Source organism: Myotis myotis, unplaced genomic scaffold (genome assembly GCF_014108235.1).
Source record: "Myotis myotis isolate mMyoMyo1 unplaced genomic scaffold, mMyoMyo1.p scaffold_m19_p_18, whole genome shotgun sequence".
Lineage (NCBI taxonomy): Eukaryota > Metazoa > Chordata > Mammalia > Chiroptera > Vespertilionidae > Myotis > Myotis myotis.
In genome coordinates this window covers 19,413,383-19,428,470 of record NW_023416322.1, presented here as the reverse complement: position 1 = coordinate 19,428,470, position 15,088 = coordinate 19,413,383, and the positions used below count along the sequence as shown (strand labels likewise).

Sequence of the window (15,088 nt, the reverse complement as noted above, 5' to 3'; positions counted from 1 at the left end):
CATCACTGCGCCCATTATATACCTGAGAAAACTGATTTCAGTGATGTTGAGTGGCTTATACAAGGTCAAGCAGCTTTGAAAAGGCCCCATCCATTTTTACTGCCTTATGAGATTTTCTAGCCAGCCTGTGCAGATGTGGTCTTTGTGCTTGAGGGTGTGAGAAACATTTGCCTCTGGGTTTCTGAAATGTTTTGGAAATAGGACTTCCAAAATAGTGAAACCATGCATCCTTGCTTTTCCAGAAGAGTTCTGATATTCTGATATCCCATTTGAACAAATTATAGTTACCTTATCCAAGATAGACCAGGAACAGAGGAGTGAAACACACACACACACACACACACACACAAAAAAAAAAAAAAAAAAAAAAAAAAAAACTACAAAAAGAATTGCTCAAGAGATCACTGAGCAGTAAGCATGAAAAAGGCTTAGGGTTTTGACATTCTCAGGGCCTGCCCCACCCTAACTTCTACCGACTTCGCCTCAGATGCTCCCTTCCAAACTGTTGCTTACACAATGCCAGAACCATGACCTCCAGGACAGGAGGGAAAGAGATTGGAACATGCCACAAGGTTCTTGCTACCCCAGATGATCTTTCCAGTGGACCCCCATGTTACTAAGAACAAACATTCTCCAGGCAGGAGACCCATGTCTTTCCAACTCTAACAGATAATGGATTCTCTCCTGCGGAGAAGAAATCTGACAGACTACCAAGGTTTCAAATGTCCTGCTAGGGAAGAAAATAAGAATACCTTTGACCAAAGCTTTTACTCCACATTGGAGCTTCCCCAGAAACTGTCCTCTATCGTGCAGTCAAATGACACAGTGGAAAAAGCAGGTATTTAGAAATCAGAGATCTGAGTTTGTATTCAAGCTTGCCCACTTATTAGCTGAGTTGCCTTGGGTAAGTTTCTCAAACTCCCTGAGCTTCAGCTTTCTGACTCATCAAAAATGGGTATAAGAATGCCTACTTTGAACCATAATTGTAAAAGGTCTGGTACATGACAAGCATTTATTAAGAGTGACGATGAGTCCTGGGTGGTATGGCTCAGTTGGTTGGAGCATCATCATGTATACCGAAAGGTTGCAGGTTCAATCCCAGGTTGGGGCAAGTATAGAAGGCAACCAATTTCTCTCTCTCTCTCTCTCTCTCTCTCTCTCTCTCTCTCTCTCTCCCTTTTCCCCTCTCTCTAAAATCAATAAGCATATCCTTGGGTGAGGATTAAAAAAAAGTGATGGTGGTGGTGAAGTCATCTTTCACTGAATGTAACACAGTAATGTTTTTCTCTGGACATAGAAAGAATATTCCAAAGGTATAAACTCCAAAAGGAATAAGCAATAAATATTTCTCAAGCAGTCAGAAGGTTTAAGAGGAAAAGGTTCAATTATGTAACCAATTCAAACTAAACTGAGATTTATTTGGCAACCAGTATGAGCCAAGTAAGGTAACAAATACTAGGGATTATAGCAGTGGTTCTCAACCTTCTGGCTCTTTAAATACAGTTCCTCATGTTGTGACCCAACCATAAAATTATTTGTGTTGCTACTTCATAACTGTAATGTTGCTACTGTTCTGAATCGTAATGTAAATATCTGATATGCAGGATGGTCTTAGGTGACCCCTGTGAAAGGGTCGGTCAACCGCCAAAGGGGTCGGTACCCACAGGTTGAGAACCGCTGGATTATAGGGAGATATATATATATATATTCATGCCTTTAAGATGCTCACCGCCAAATGGAGGGGACAGATTAAAGGGGGACATATATCCTCACTTCACCATGCCAGGCAGAGACGTAAAAAGCACTATTGGGGCAGAGGATGAGAAAAACTAGTTTTGCTTAACAAGTATATACAGGAACCTCTCGGGGGAGTAGGCAAGTGAACTGTGAAAGAAAAGGGCCACATGCTGACCTGACAAGCTCAGGAGAGGCCTGCATGGCAGTTTTGCAGACTCGGAGACCTAAAGTAACCACAAAGGATGGTCTGAAATTAAACCTTAACTAAAAGCAGTTATGGTGGGCAGTTACGTCCTAAGCCGATAACTTCACTGATAAGGTCAACCTTTACTGTAACTGAGCCTATCTGTCTTTTTGCATCTATGATAACATACCCTTGAAATGTCTGGGTAACTTGTGATTTCCCTGTATCTGGAGCCCCTGGGGCAGGGCCAAGTGTGCTGGGCCCAGGACAGATGCAGCAGATTCTTTCATTTGTCATGTTAATTGTTCCTGCACCCACCTAAGTACATGTCCATCATTTTACTTTTTATCCTATCACAGAGGTCCCCCCCCGCCCCCCCCCCCCCCCCCGCTTCGCTTAATCCCACCTCCTTAAATCTGTCACCAATGAATTTCATGTATAAATACGGATGTAACCCTGCCATTCTCCGGAGCACTATCTCAATTCGTTGAGGTTCTGCTTCCCGGCATATGTCGACAGTTTGGCTCAAATAAACTCACAAAAATTCTTTACAGGTTTCAATGGTTTTTTTTACGTTAACAGAACCAACCAATCCTTGATAGGTAGGCAGGATTTCTAGGCACCTGACAGCATGTTTAGTTTATATTCCAGACTGGGGAAATTCAGTTCCCTTCTTCCCTCTCCAGAAAAGATTACTTATTTCTCAGAAACGAGGATAAAGGAAACTCCTTCAGGTTCCTCTTCCACTTACTCATCAGTGGCTAATCGAATACACGTTCTGAGAGCCACAGAGACAAACACATACCCTTGGATGCAGAAATTAATCAATACTCGGATAAAAATTCAAGTCACATAAAAAATGTTTCAACTTCACCGAGTTCATTTTGAGACATTCAATGGGAAACAAGGCATTGTATCACAAAATAAATACACACAATATGACTGATCAGAGGTAAAAAAAAATAAATAGTACTTAAGATATATCACTGCTAAGAAATATCATCCAAGGTCACTAGCTGGAAAGAGGAATTAGCAGAATTCATTAGTTTTCTGCTTCTATTCCCGTTCTCAAACCTGTTTAGTTAATTAGAATTTCTTAAACAAACAAGCAATTGGCTTTGGAATGGTAAATGAAACAGAAGCATAATTCAGTATAATTGTTCTTCTTGTTTGGATATTAGCTAGTAGACCATGAGATGTTTCTATGTTTTCTACTTGCTATCTTATCTCTTTTTCCTTTTTTTGCTCAAAGGCAGAAGCAATAATTCTCAAGGTGGGCAGATTGCTCCCCAGGGGACACTTGGCAATGCCTGGAGACATTGCTGATTATCAGAATGAAAGTGGAAGTGGGGAGGGCTACTGGCATCTAGTGAGTAGAGACCAGGGATGATGCTACATATCCTACAATGCACAGTACAACCCCTAAAACAAAAAGGTATCCAGCCCAATATGGACATACATAGCTGAAACTGAGTGAGGAACACTGTCAATATAGCTGAGACTGAGAAACACTGAATGGAATTCTGGGTAAGTTGAGAAAGGTCTTGTGAAGAAAACAGAAAAGACAGGATTCAGGAAATTGATTGCTTTCTTAATCATGAAAATGTGAGAAGAACATTATTAATAAAGGCAGGTACTTAAAGTTAAAGCTCCTACAGCAAGTTGAGAAGAGCTGCCCTCTCCATGTTACTGCTCAGGTCCTGCAGTGATTATATTTTATGAACTCCAAATTGAAACTATGGTCTGATAAAGGATTGCCTTCTTTAATTAGTGGATTTATTTTTATACAGTTTTTAAATAGTAAAAATAGTATACAACTTATGTGTATAAGCATGTATGTGTGTGTGTACACTAGTATATACACTAGTATATACACTAGCATATAGCAATTCCTTTTTATTAACATAATTAGGCTATGTAAACAACTTAAATATCCATCAGTGGAGGAATGTTATGAGTTATGGTATATATTTTTATATCAGTTCCTATGTCCATTAAAAATAATAAATATTTTTCAAGCATGCAAAAAACGTGTATGGAAACATGCTGGCAGGGATTTGCTTTAAAGTACTTTTCCATAATAGAGTCAAAAGTAACCACTGGGAAGCACTCTGTTCTCATATGCAAATACCTTCAAGATATAATATGAATTAAAAGAAGTGGGGAACAGTGGGGGAGGCACACATAGTGGAAGACCACAGGAATTTTTACATATGCAAGCACTTGAATAAAGAAATCTTTAAATGATACTCAGAAATTCATTAAAGTGGTTCCTTGGGAGCATTAATAGAGGCGTCAGGAGCTAAAAGGATGAGGGATAAGGGTGAGAGCAAGGCTTCTCAGTGTGTACTTTTAAAGTTTTAAGCCATATGAATGTTTTAGATATTCAAAATCTTAACACAAAATAAAAGTTCATCAGATAGAAAACTAATCTGTCCTAAAAAAATTAGAACATATTGTTGCCATACTTACATTCCAACCTTGAAAAAAACTCACATTACGTTCACAAAGATTATCTCATTTATCTTCACAAACACCCTCAAAAATTTTTAATGGGCACAGTGGGGGAGGAAGCAGGAATTTTGAGTCTGATGCAGGCTGGGCACATCTTGTGAACAGGAATTAGGTTTGTTCTCCCTGGCTCTTAGGGTAGAAAAGGATCAAAGTGTAACAGTAGAGAGAGAACCTAATTAGACTCAACAGAAAGAATTTTCTAACACAGAAAACAGGAGGCCTCAGGATGTAGCAAATTCCCTGTGTAAATCTTGGTGGAGTGTGCACCTTTACATTTTTCTAGCTTAGACTGGACTAGGCTCAAAGGTAGACCTGAATTAAAGATTAAAAACAAAAAACAAAAAAATCCCCCGCCACCACATTCTTAGATACAGCTATCTCTGAGGGGGAGTAGAGGGTTACTTGGCAATATTTTTAAAGATTTAAAATGCTCGCGTGCTAAAACCCAGAAACTGCCCTTTATGGTAACTACGCGTCCAAAAAAGGCATCTGTATAAGAACAACCACTGCATCACCGTTCTGCAACAGCCTAAATTGGAAATGATCTATGTGTTGATGAATAGAGGATTATCTAAATAAATATATAAATCCATACTAGGAAATACCAGAAAGCAATTTGGAAAAAGGAAATAAAGGACAACTTGGGAAAGCTACATTCAATCAAAGAATAGATTGCCAAGATATGTCATTGAGTTGGGAATGGGGGGAAAGAAAGTTGAAAGATGATCCATACAATATAATGCAAGTGTAATTTTTTACAAGCAAGTGTAATTAAAAAAAAAACACGAACTTCATTATTTTCAACGAGTTCATATATGAAATGTACAGAAAAAGGCTTGAAGGAAAAACAAAAGCGATGGGAAAAGGGATGGTGAAGGAATGGGGTTGTCAAAGGGGCCTTTAAGCCTTCTCTGTAATGTTTTAAATTTTTGGAAGGCAAGTGAATTTATGGATCACTTGTTTAGTTAAAATGGTTGCTTTTATACTTAAAGCAGTGGAGAAGGCAGCATCTTCGCTCAGCGGGCTCACAATCTTTTAAATGATGTGTTAGAATATATTTTAGTATGATCTGTATAACAATCAAATAGTAACAGCAAACACTTATTGAGTTCTTATTATGTACCATGGCCATATGTTTATTAAATCATTTAATTGTGACCACAGCCCTAGAAGTAGAGACAATTACTATCCCTACTTCATAGGTGTGAAAACAGGCCCGGAGTGACTGGACCAAACCCAGAAAGCTAGTGAATTTGGAACAGAGATTTGAACACATATTTCTGACTCTGGAGTCTAGACTTAAGTACTCTGCTGTACTGTCCAAGTATAGAGAGAGCATACATGATCTACAGAGGTAGGGTTGGGATTTGGAAATGTGAACTTGGTAGGGGGTACTATGGGAGGAGTCCCAATTATGGCAGACAGGGCTACTTACCTACAATATATCTATGTCATCTTCTTTTTCCACTAAGAGAACCCTGACTTGCCCTAGCTCAGTGGTCGACAAACTCATTAGTCAACAGAGCCAAATATCAACAGTACTTCTTCAAAATAGACTCGCCCAGGCCGAAAACCGACTTCTGCACATGGGCCAAGAAGTTTCAATCGCACTGTACACGCGCCCGCACGTGGTATTTTGTGGAAGAGCCGCACTCAAGGGGCCAAAGAGCCGCATGTGGCTCTCAAGCCGCAGTTGCCAACCACTGCCCTAGCTGATTTGGCTCAGTGGATTGGCCTACAAACTGAAGGGGCCTGGGTTCAATACTGGTCAAGGGCATATACCTCGGTTGCATGAGGGAGGCAACCAATCAATGTGTCTCTCTCACTCCCCGTAAAAATCAATGGGAAAAATATCTTCGGGTTAGGATTAAAAAAAAGAGAGAGAGAGAGAACCCTGACTTGATGTTGGGTGTTCCTCAGTTAAAATTCTCACAGCTTCCTTTGCATATAGAGACAGCCAGGTGACATGGTGCTGGCCAATGAGACGCTAGCAGAGGATGTTTGCAGGAAAGCTTGCTAAAGGAGACATCGCAGCTGGATAAGTGTCACTTTGGCCTTTTGCCGTTCACCATTCATCCCTTTTTCTTACCTAGAACACGGATATAATGCTGGGAGGTGCCATCTTTAGGCCACGAGAAGAGCCACTTACTAAAGATGAAGCACAAGCCCTTAAGGTGTCTGGTACACCCTGACACTGCTGTGTAGCCCTGGTGGCTACCTCTGATTTCTTATGTGAGAAAAATAAACCTCTTTGCGGTTAAGCCCACAGTCACGCCCATGCTGACAAAGGCAGTTTAACGAGCACCGTGGGGTCTGGAGAGGCTCATCCTTGGGAAAGAACAGAGATGCCTGAAAGGTCTTAGCCTATCCTGGCTTTGAAAATGTAAAAGAATTGCTGCTCTACTCCAAGTTCCCCTGGGACCACCAGGCCAAGGGCATGTATCAGCCTACACCCGGCCATCAGACAGACCTCAAAGACACGGAGAAATGCGGAAGGGAGCCAGGAAGTCCACGGAGCTTAAAATCTCCCTTAAGCAAAAACACAGGGCAGGGTTGAGTATCTGCAATTTGATTCCAGTGCTGGGGGGTATAGATCCCATTCTACTTATAGCAGCAGCAAGTGCAAGTGCAGCAGCGGGAGGAGTGGGGCTCTGGCAGCTGTGTTTTGAACCTGCCTGGGCAGCTCCCTAAACACTTGTTTCAAAAACAGGCAAGAGAAGGGGATATTTTTTGGGGGGGTGGAAAGGCATTTAGGAGAAGGGGAAAGAATGGTATACACTCTGGAAATGGACTACTAAGGTCTCAACTCTCTGCAGGTGATAGTTCCCAAGCCAATCTTGGACTTGTCAGATGGGCCAAATCTCTCCTAATGAGACTCCCCGAGCCGGATCACTCCTTATGCCTGGGGTTGGCCAAAGGTCAGCTAGACTGGACTTAGAGGCTGTTTCAAAGTCAAAAGGAGACTGAAGAAGATACAAGAGTGGCAGCCACTGACACTAAAGGGGAGGATGGAGCATTGTGAGAAGGACTTAACTGGTGGAGCACCTCAGAGAGGCCAGGGAGAACTGGGATGTGGCCAGGCGGCCCCGGAATGTAGGTAGCTGGGGTGGACCATCCTTTCCTAAAGTCTGGCAGTGAAAGGAAGGAACAAATAAGGTGGCAACTTAACAATATTGTGGAGGAAAGATGGAAGGTGGGTCTGTCTAGGTCAGTGGTTCTCAACCTTCCTAATGCTGCGACCCTTTAATACAGTTCCTCATGTTGTGGTGACCCCCAACCACAAAATTATTTTCGTTGCTACTTCATAACTGTAATTTTGCTACTGTTATGAATTGTAATGTAAATATCTGATATGCAGGATGTATTTTCATTGTTACAAATTGAACATAATTAAAGCATAGTGATTCATCACAAAAACAATATGTAATTATATATGTGTTTTCCGATGGTCTTAGGTGACCCCTGTGAAAGGGTCGTTCGACCCCCAAAAGGGTCGCGACCCACAGGTTGAGAACCGCTGGTCTAGGCAAAAGAAGTAGAAAGTAGCTGTAGGACTGAAGGGGCAAACTGGGTGGGAATTTTAGATTATGACAGGTTGCAGCCATGTCCCTCTGCCAGCCCATTTCCCAGGGTGCCTGCTGTCCCTGTTTTGCTGTTAGGATCCCTCCATCATTTTTGCTGTTAGGATATTTCAGAGAATTTGAACTTCAACTAGACAATCTTAAAAATCTAAACATTTGTAATGTCCAAAGGCATAAAGTTAAATGGTAGAAACTGAGTGACAAGGGATCATTTAAATGACACTACATAGAGCCAGCTCTTGACAGAAACTTGAGAGTATTTTCCAATAATTAAGTAGAGGTCAGAAACCTAGAACTTGGAAATGAGAAAGAAATGTGGGTTACCTATTCCAAACCTTGGAAATGAGAAAACTGAAGGTCAGAGAGGGGAAGTGAGTTGCTCAAGTCACCCAGCTAGTTTGGGGATCATAAAAGCAAATGCAGAGCGCATATACCAGGAACTTCACATTCACATGCCTTAAATTTTTACATCAACCCTACAAGGTAGATAATCTAACAGGCAAAGCCACTGACTTGAGGCCATACAGAATCAGTAAAAGGGCAGAGCTTGGATCTGAACCCACGCAATCTGGCTCCAGAGAGTCTGCTTTTAACCACTACTCTTCATTCCCTGGGTCCACTCTCCCAAGCTACCTCCCCTGCCTGCCACCTCCCTTCAATGTCAACAGAATGTCCTCACCTCACTCCTGCTCTGATGGAGGCAGGCAAGAAGGATGGTTCTTTGGTGTAAAAAAAAAAATAGCAGAAGAAGAATAAAGGGGAGATGCCCGCCCTGGAGGACAGGAAGGGGTGGAGGAGGTAGCTGAAGAGGGTCGGGGCCTACAGCCTCTGCTGTGTTCCAGGAGGGACTGGCCTTGTCTTCCTGTCTGGTAGTTTGGAGCAGGAAGTTACAATGAATGTGGAATTCATGGAGACTTGGTGAGGTGGGGGTGATAAGCCGCAGGAAATGATATGAAAAATTATGATCATAAGCATTTTTTCACATCCCACTTCCTCCAATATAAAAGCTGATCTAGAATGAACCAGGCTCTTGCTGTTGCCCTCTCCCACACCTCCTGGGATCCCAGGAAAGACAGCCAGGATGGAGGCAAGAGCTAGGGGGCTGCAGTTAGGAGACCGGGGTCCAAATGCTGGCTCTGCCTCTTAACTTGCTGTGTGCACTTAAGCAAAATAATAATTGCCTTCCTCTTCTTCTTATCACCAGGAAGTAGGAGACATAGATGGCATATCATAAACATGATGGACTGCAAAAACACAAAACACAACATCCAAACAAAAACTGAAAGCACAGCAACACAGTATGGGTTGTTTAGTCTTGTGATCACGTAGCTCACGGGAGCTGCAGCTGGTTGCTGCTACCCAGCATTAAGAGACAAGGATGGGCCCTGGCTGGCTTGGCTCAGTGGACAGAGCATCAGCCTGCGGACTGAGAGGTCCCAGGTTTGATTCCGGCTAAGGGCACCTGTCTGGGTTGCGGGCTCCATCCCCAGTGCGGGGTGTGCAGGAGGCAGCCAATCAATGATTCTCTCTCATCATTGATGTTTCTATCTCTCTCTCCTTCTCCCTTCCTCTCTGAAATCAATAAACAAATATATTTTTTTTAAAAAAGAGAGAGAGAGGATGGTATTGATTATCATTAGCCCAGGAAAAGATCACAATTCAAAATTCAAAGTAAAGGTTCTAATGTACACGCATCGCTTTGCAACATAATAAAGTTGAAAAATTGAAAAATGGTAAGTCAGTGACATACAGGTATATTACCTCTTGAAGCCTTAGTATCGTCATCTGTTAAGGGACAGTAACCTACCTCTCATGTCGGAGTCGTGAGAATCAAATGAAAACTAGCTGTGATCGAGTGCACGCAGCTGGAGCTTGGCGTGTAGCTGGCAGGCCCTCAGACTGTTGATCACATCTGGATTTGGGGAGACACATTCAGGGAATACCTGAGCAATGGCAAGACTCTGAGACAGAGGGTCTTAGTGGCAGCCGCTGGTTGAAAGAGAGGCTTGGGCTATTTGAGTTGAAGCTATATTTCCAACAGCAAGCACACCGTTGTTTTTCACTTTGAAATTTATTTTTACTTAAAAATTCTATTTTGTCATAACATAAACCTCCTTGTTGAGAAATTAATTTTAAATGTTTTCATTATAAAATGCATTCTCATTATTAAACATTTATAAATGTTATGAAAATCAACCATAATTCCCTCATTTAATTTTAACATTTACTATATTTCACTGCTTCCAGTGCATGTTTTTCTTTGTTTTGACTCTGATAAGATGTTGATAAAAAACTAATTAGGTTTTGTTTGCTCATGGGAAAAATTGTAAATATAAGTCATATAAATAGATATAAATATATAGAAAGAGAGAGACTTTTATTTTAGGGAATTGACTCACATGATTGTGGAAGCTGGGTGAGCCTAGCCCTAGAATCTGATGGGTTAGGCCAGCAGCTGGAGATTCAGGGAAGAACTGCAAGTTGAGTCTTGCTCAAGGGACGTCAATCTGTTTCATTAAGGCCTTCAACAGACTGGATGAAGCCAACCTCCATTATTAAGGGTAAATTGCTTTACTCCAAGTCCACCAATATAAATGTTAATCTCATCCATAAACATCTTCACAGGATCATCCAGAATAATGTTTGATCAAGTGTCTGGGCAACATGGCCCAGCCTAGTTGATACATAAAATTAACACTTTGTAAAAACCTTTAGAAATGAAAACTATGAGGTTCAAAGGAACTCTGTATTACATGAGTCGTTTCTTACACATTAGCTGCATTCGTGGAAACAATTCCAGGTGTTCATCCTTGAGCACGTTCAGCTTAACTCCAGGAGTTCTCTAGTAGGCTGTAGCAGTGTGTGTGGAATGGGTTTCCTCTCTGGAGTTAGCAAGCACACTGCTTTTCCTTAGATTATATGATGGGGTTGGGGGCAAGTAGAGTTGATGGAGATTGTGGTGAGGGGTTAAATCACATGGTGGGGTCACTTGGCTTGAAGGAAACAGGAGGGACGATGACATTCTGACTGTGCCTCCTCAGGAGATAATGAAATGTTCTCGTGTTTCTCTAGACCACGACCTCTGGAAAGCATGCCAGCCCAATCCTGATGCTCTAACAAAGTTCCATCATCCCAGAAGGGGGCTTGAGGTGGCCAAGGCCATAAAGGAAATTAAAACTCCGGCAACAGTGGAGAAAGACTTCAGGCCAAAGAGAGGATGGAAGTTGGAGCCATGAGCTCTGCTATTTCTATCTTCTCTGGGATTACAGCCAGGCTGGCAGGCATCTCTATCAAGAAAAATTTGCAGAGCATAAGAGCCAGTAGGTCACATGGATCTGACGAAGGCACAGCCCCACCCCTGCCCCACCTCCCAACACATGTCATCAGCAACCTTAGTCATCCCCATCCCCTAAGATAGAGGTAGCCTTAGCAGGAAAGGTCAGTTGACTTAAATAGCTGTGGCATGCACAGCAACTTTCCTGGCCTGAGAAAGAAAACCTAAGCCATGAAGGATGACGTGCAGCTATTGCTACCTATGGTCGGGCGACAGAAAGGGAGACTCACAAGCATTTGTTAGACATCTTCTGTGCTCCCGACTCATGTGCGTTTGCACGTCCACATAGTGGCCTTACTCAGCCCTGAGGGCTGTACATCATTATAATCATGTTATAGGTGATGAAAAGATTAAGTGACTTGCCCAAAGGTAATGGTATTAGGCATTTCTCCTTCCCTGACTCAGTGCTATCATAGATGTGGTGCTATGGCGCTAAAAAGTGTAGATGTTTGTTCTTTTAGAAATATCATAAATGCGTGATTTAAAAAAACTGTAGATAAAAACAGTCACAATGTTTCCTAGTCTTGTCTCGAGCAAGTCACGACCATCAGTACTTGTAAACCTTTCCAAGAATAGTCTATGAACACAACCAGATAAGAATGTGTGTGTTCTTACACACACACACACACACACAGTAAAATACAATATGCTCTTTTGCACCTTGCTTTTTTAACTTAACAATACAACTCCAATTTCTCTATCAGTACACATAGATCGTCATTATTGTTAGCAGCTGCATAATTCATATGAATAAACCAAATTTATTTAAACCATTGGTCCCATTAGTTTGCTAATATAAGCAATGAGGCAATGATCTTTCCTGTACATGTTTTTATGCACATATGCAAGCATATCCATTCCTAGAAGAAGACTTGCTGGGTCAAAGGGATATGTGCTTGGCAAATAATGATCTGCAAATTGCCCTCCTAGAAGGATTCCCAATTTTCACTTCCTCTAACATTACCTGAGAGACTGCCAGTGATTTCAACCTGCCAGAAAGGTTCAGAACATCTTTCTCTGCTGTGTCTGACTGAACCAGTGCCCAGACCCAGGACTTCTGTTTTTAAGTCTAGTGTTTATTTTCCCTTTTATGCAAAAGTTACCTTCCATATAGACATGGTCTAAAGGAGGTGGGAGAAAGTCAAATTTTAAATGAAATTTGAAAGGATAATGTCACCATCTTTATAGGTTAGCTCCTAGGAGTAAATCAAGCAATACAAACTTATGAACAAATCTCTGAACAATCTGAGTGCCAAAGCCCAGCCCCATTTCTGAGTCTCATTAAGTCCAATGCTTGCATGGAGCTACTTTAAAAAGTTACCTTGTCTCCACTGGATCTCCTGAATGCCCTCCCTGGGCCTCACTGGGCTTGTCTGGCTGGCAATAGTTCCCTGTGTAGATTCAGGAAGCTTTGCCTGCCTTCCCTAAAGCCTATTCTCCAAGAGTGAGGGGCCTTGTGTCCTTCCACTCAACTAGTTTGCAAGATGAAAGTGCTTAGAGCACTTCTTTGATTCATGCCATGAAAATGGGAGGGGAGCCCTAGCTGGTTTGGCTCAGTGGACAGAGCGACCACCTGTGGATTGAAGGGTCCCAGGTTTGATTCTGGTCAAGAGCACATGCCTGGGTTGCAGGCATGATCCCCAGTAGGGGGCGTGCAGGAGGCAGCTGATCAATGATTCTCTCATCATTGATGTTTCTCTCTCTCCCTCTCCCTTCCTCTCTGAAATCAACCATATATATATATATATATATATATATATATATATATATATATGTATATATATATATATATATATGTATATGTATAAATATATATATTTAAGTTTTAGAAGCGATGGAACACAATCTGATTTAGGTTTTTAAAAGACGACTTTCCTTGCTGCGGGGAATACATTCTGTAGAGCTTAGAGTGGAAGGAGAACGACCATTTGCAAGGCTAAAGCAGACGTGAGAGAGGATAGTGACTTGAAGTGGGAATGCGACGGTGGCGCCAGGAACACAGAACTCTCGGGTTGGCTTGGAATATTAGAGGACCATCTCTTCCATGGGTGTAATGTTTGAGGAGAAAGTGTGTGTGTGTGTGTGGGGGGGGGGGGGTGAAAGGTAGTTCTCAGTCTAGTGGCTCCCCACCAATGAAAAACAAATAGCATACAAATAAGTCCTCGGCCTTTTGAAAAGCAAAACTTACACGTCCAGGGAATACATTGGCAGCGGGGAGGTGTGCTCTTCAGGGCCAGTTCTAGAACGCATTTTTCCCAGGGACAACATACTTTGCTTCCATATTCCTTTCGTTGTTTGCACCTCTTTTCCCCCTGCCTTTCATCTAGAAGATGCCCTGGGCTGCCTTCTAGCTCCTACCAGATTAGAAGCTGGAAGTGGGAGGCCCGGGAAGCTGAGAACCATCATGGAAAACTCAGGCTGTTTGTTTTTCTGCTTAATCCGTCTGGTTATTTTAGCCCCGATGGCAGCTCCTTCAGAATGTGAGCCACTCATCGCCCTTCCAGTGAAGTCTTTTCAGATCAGAAAGGGAAGCCATCTGGATAGGACACCCTCCCTGGGAGACCTTCCTTCCTCCCTTTTCTCCCGGCCCGCCCCCGCAGAGGGTCACGCCCCAACCCGTTTTAGTGAGAAATGCCCACTGGAAGCTTCCACTTCGTAAAGAGAGAAAACCAAGGCGCCGAGAAGCTGCGCTGAGCGAGGTAGGTAGGAATCACTTCCCGGAACAAGGAAGGAAAAAAGAGGCTTTTCTGGGGGGTGAAACATAGCTTGCCTGAGAGGGAGAAAACAGACAGCTTCCCTGAGTGAGGAACAAAGAACGCGCTTTTCTGAGGTAGGAACAGCCTCCCGGAGGTCAAGACGGCTCCCGGAGGGAGAAATCTGAGGTGGAGGCAAAAGCACCGGCAGCAAGAACACGGGTTCTAGAGTGAAGCTGAGGCCACGCCACAAAAAGGAAGTTAAACAAAAGAACGGGCTCTGTTACCCCTGTCACTCGTACAGAAAGGGGAGACCCTAGCAGCAGGTGACACAGTTCGCGAACCAGGCTTACCCTAAACACCGAAAGCGAACTCTACTGAGACACACGGGACCGGGACCGGACGGGACACTGCCTCTTATAGAGGAAGTTCCCTCCCTCCCAAATTTCCAATTGGTCCAGTTTTATGCAAATATAGTTTCAAAATTGGTCCCAGTTCTGATTGGTCGGAATCATGCCATTCTGGTTGGTTGTTATGGAGTAGCTCTGACTGGTCGGTTTCGATGCAAATGAGGATCTAGCTGTGCAGTTCTGATTGGATGGGGCAGGTCTCAGCTCATTGGTTAAAAGACAAAACCAGGGCTTCCCTGCAGTGGTTGACTCAGAGTAACATACTGGTACAGTGAGGGGAGGGTTTGGGGGGAGCTGAGGGGGGGAAGGAAGGGGGAGGAAGACTTCAGTCTGAAATTCTTCCCTGTATGCAGAGTACAGGAGGAGTCCTTGTCAGCAAATGGGCCCTTGGTTGACCATGAAGCGTTCATCTCAGCAGATAAATTTCCACCTGGGGTTCACATCAAATGATTCTTTCTTCTCTGGATCCATACTTTTCATACCAGGAGGCACTCAGGAAGACTCAGTGTCCAACCAAGAGCTGATTTCCAGCTGCCAGCGTCAAAAAGCAAAAGTCCTCTGTTGCTAGAGCACGTTGCTAGGGAACGAAGAACCCAGTGTTGCTTTGATGTGTGAAGTGATTTGTGTCAGGATGT

The 15,088-nt window shown here is 42.9% G+C and overlaps 1 long non-coding RNA gene across 1 annotated transcript in view; it reads right to left on the bottom strand.

The window, feature by feature from the left end:
* LOC118673170 overlaps positions 1–14,759 on the bottom strand; it is a 71,029-nt gene extending 56,270 nt beyond the window's left edge. Inside the window, exons 1-3 of the long non-coding RNA XR_004973326.1 lie at positions 13,539–14,759; positions 10,416–11,303; positions 9,824–9,928 (exon numbers count right to left, since the gene is read on the bottom strand). This is a non-coding gene — a long non-coding RNA (uncharacterized LOC118673170). The remainder of the gene's footprint in view (positions 1–9,823; positions 9,929–10,415; positions 11,304–13,538) is intronic.
* Between the last annotated feature and the right edge of the window lie 329 nt (positions 14,760–15,088).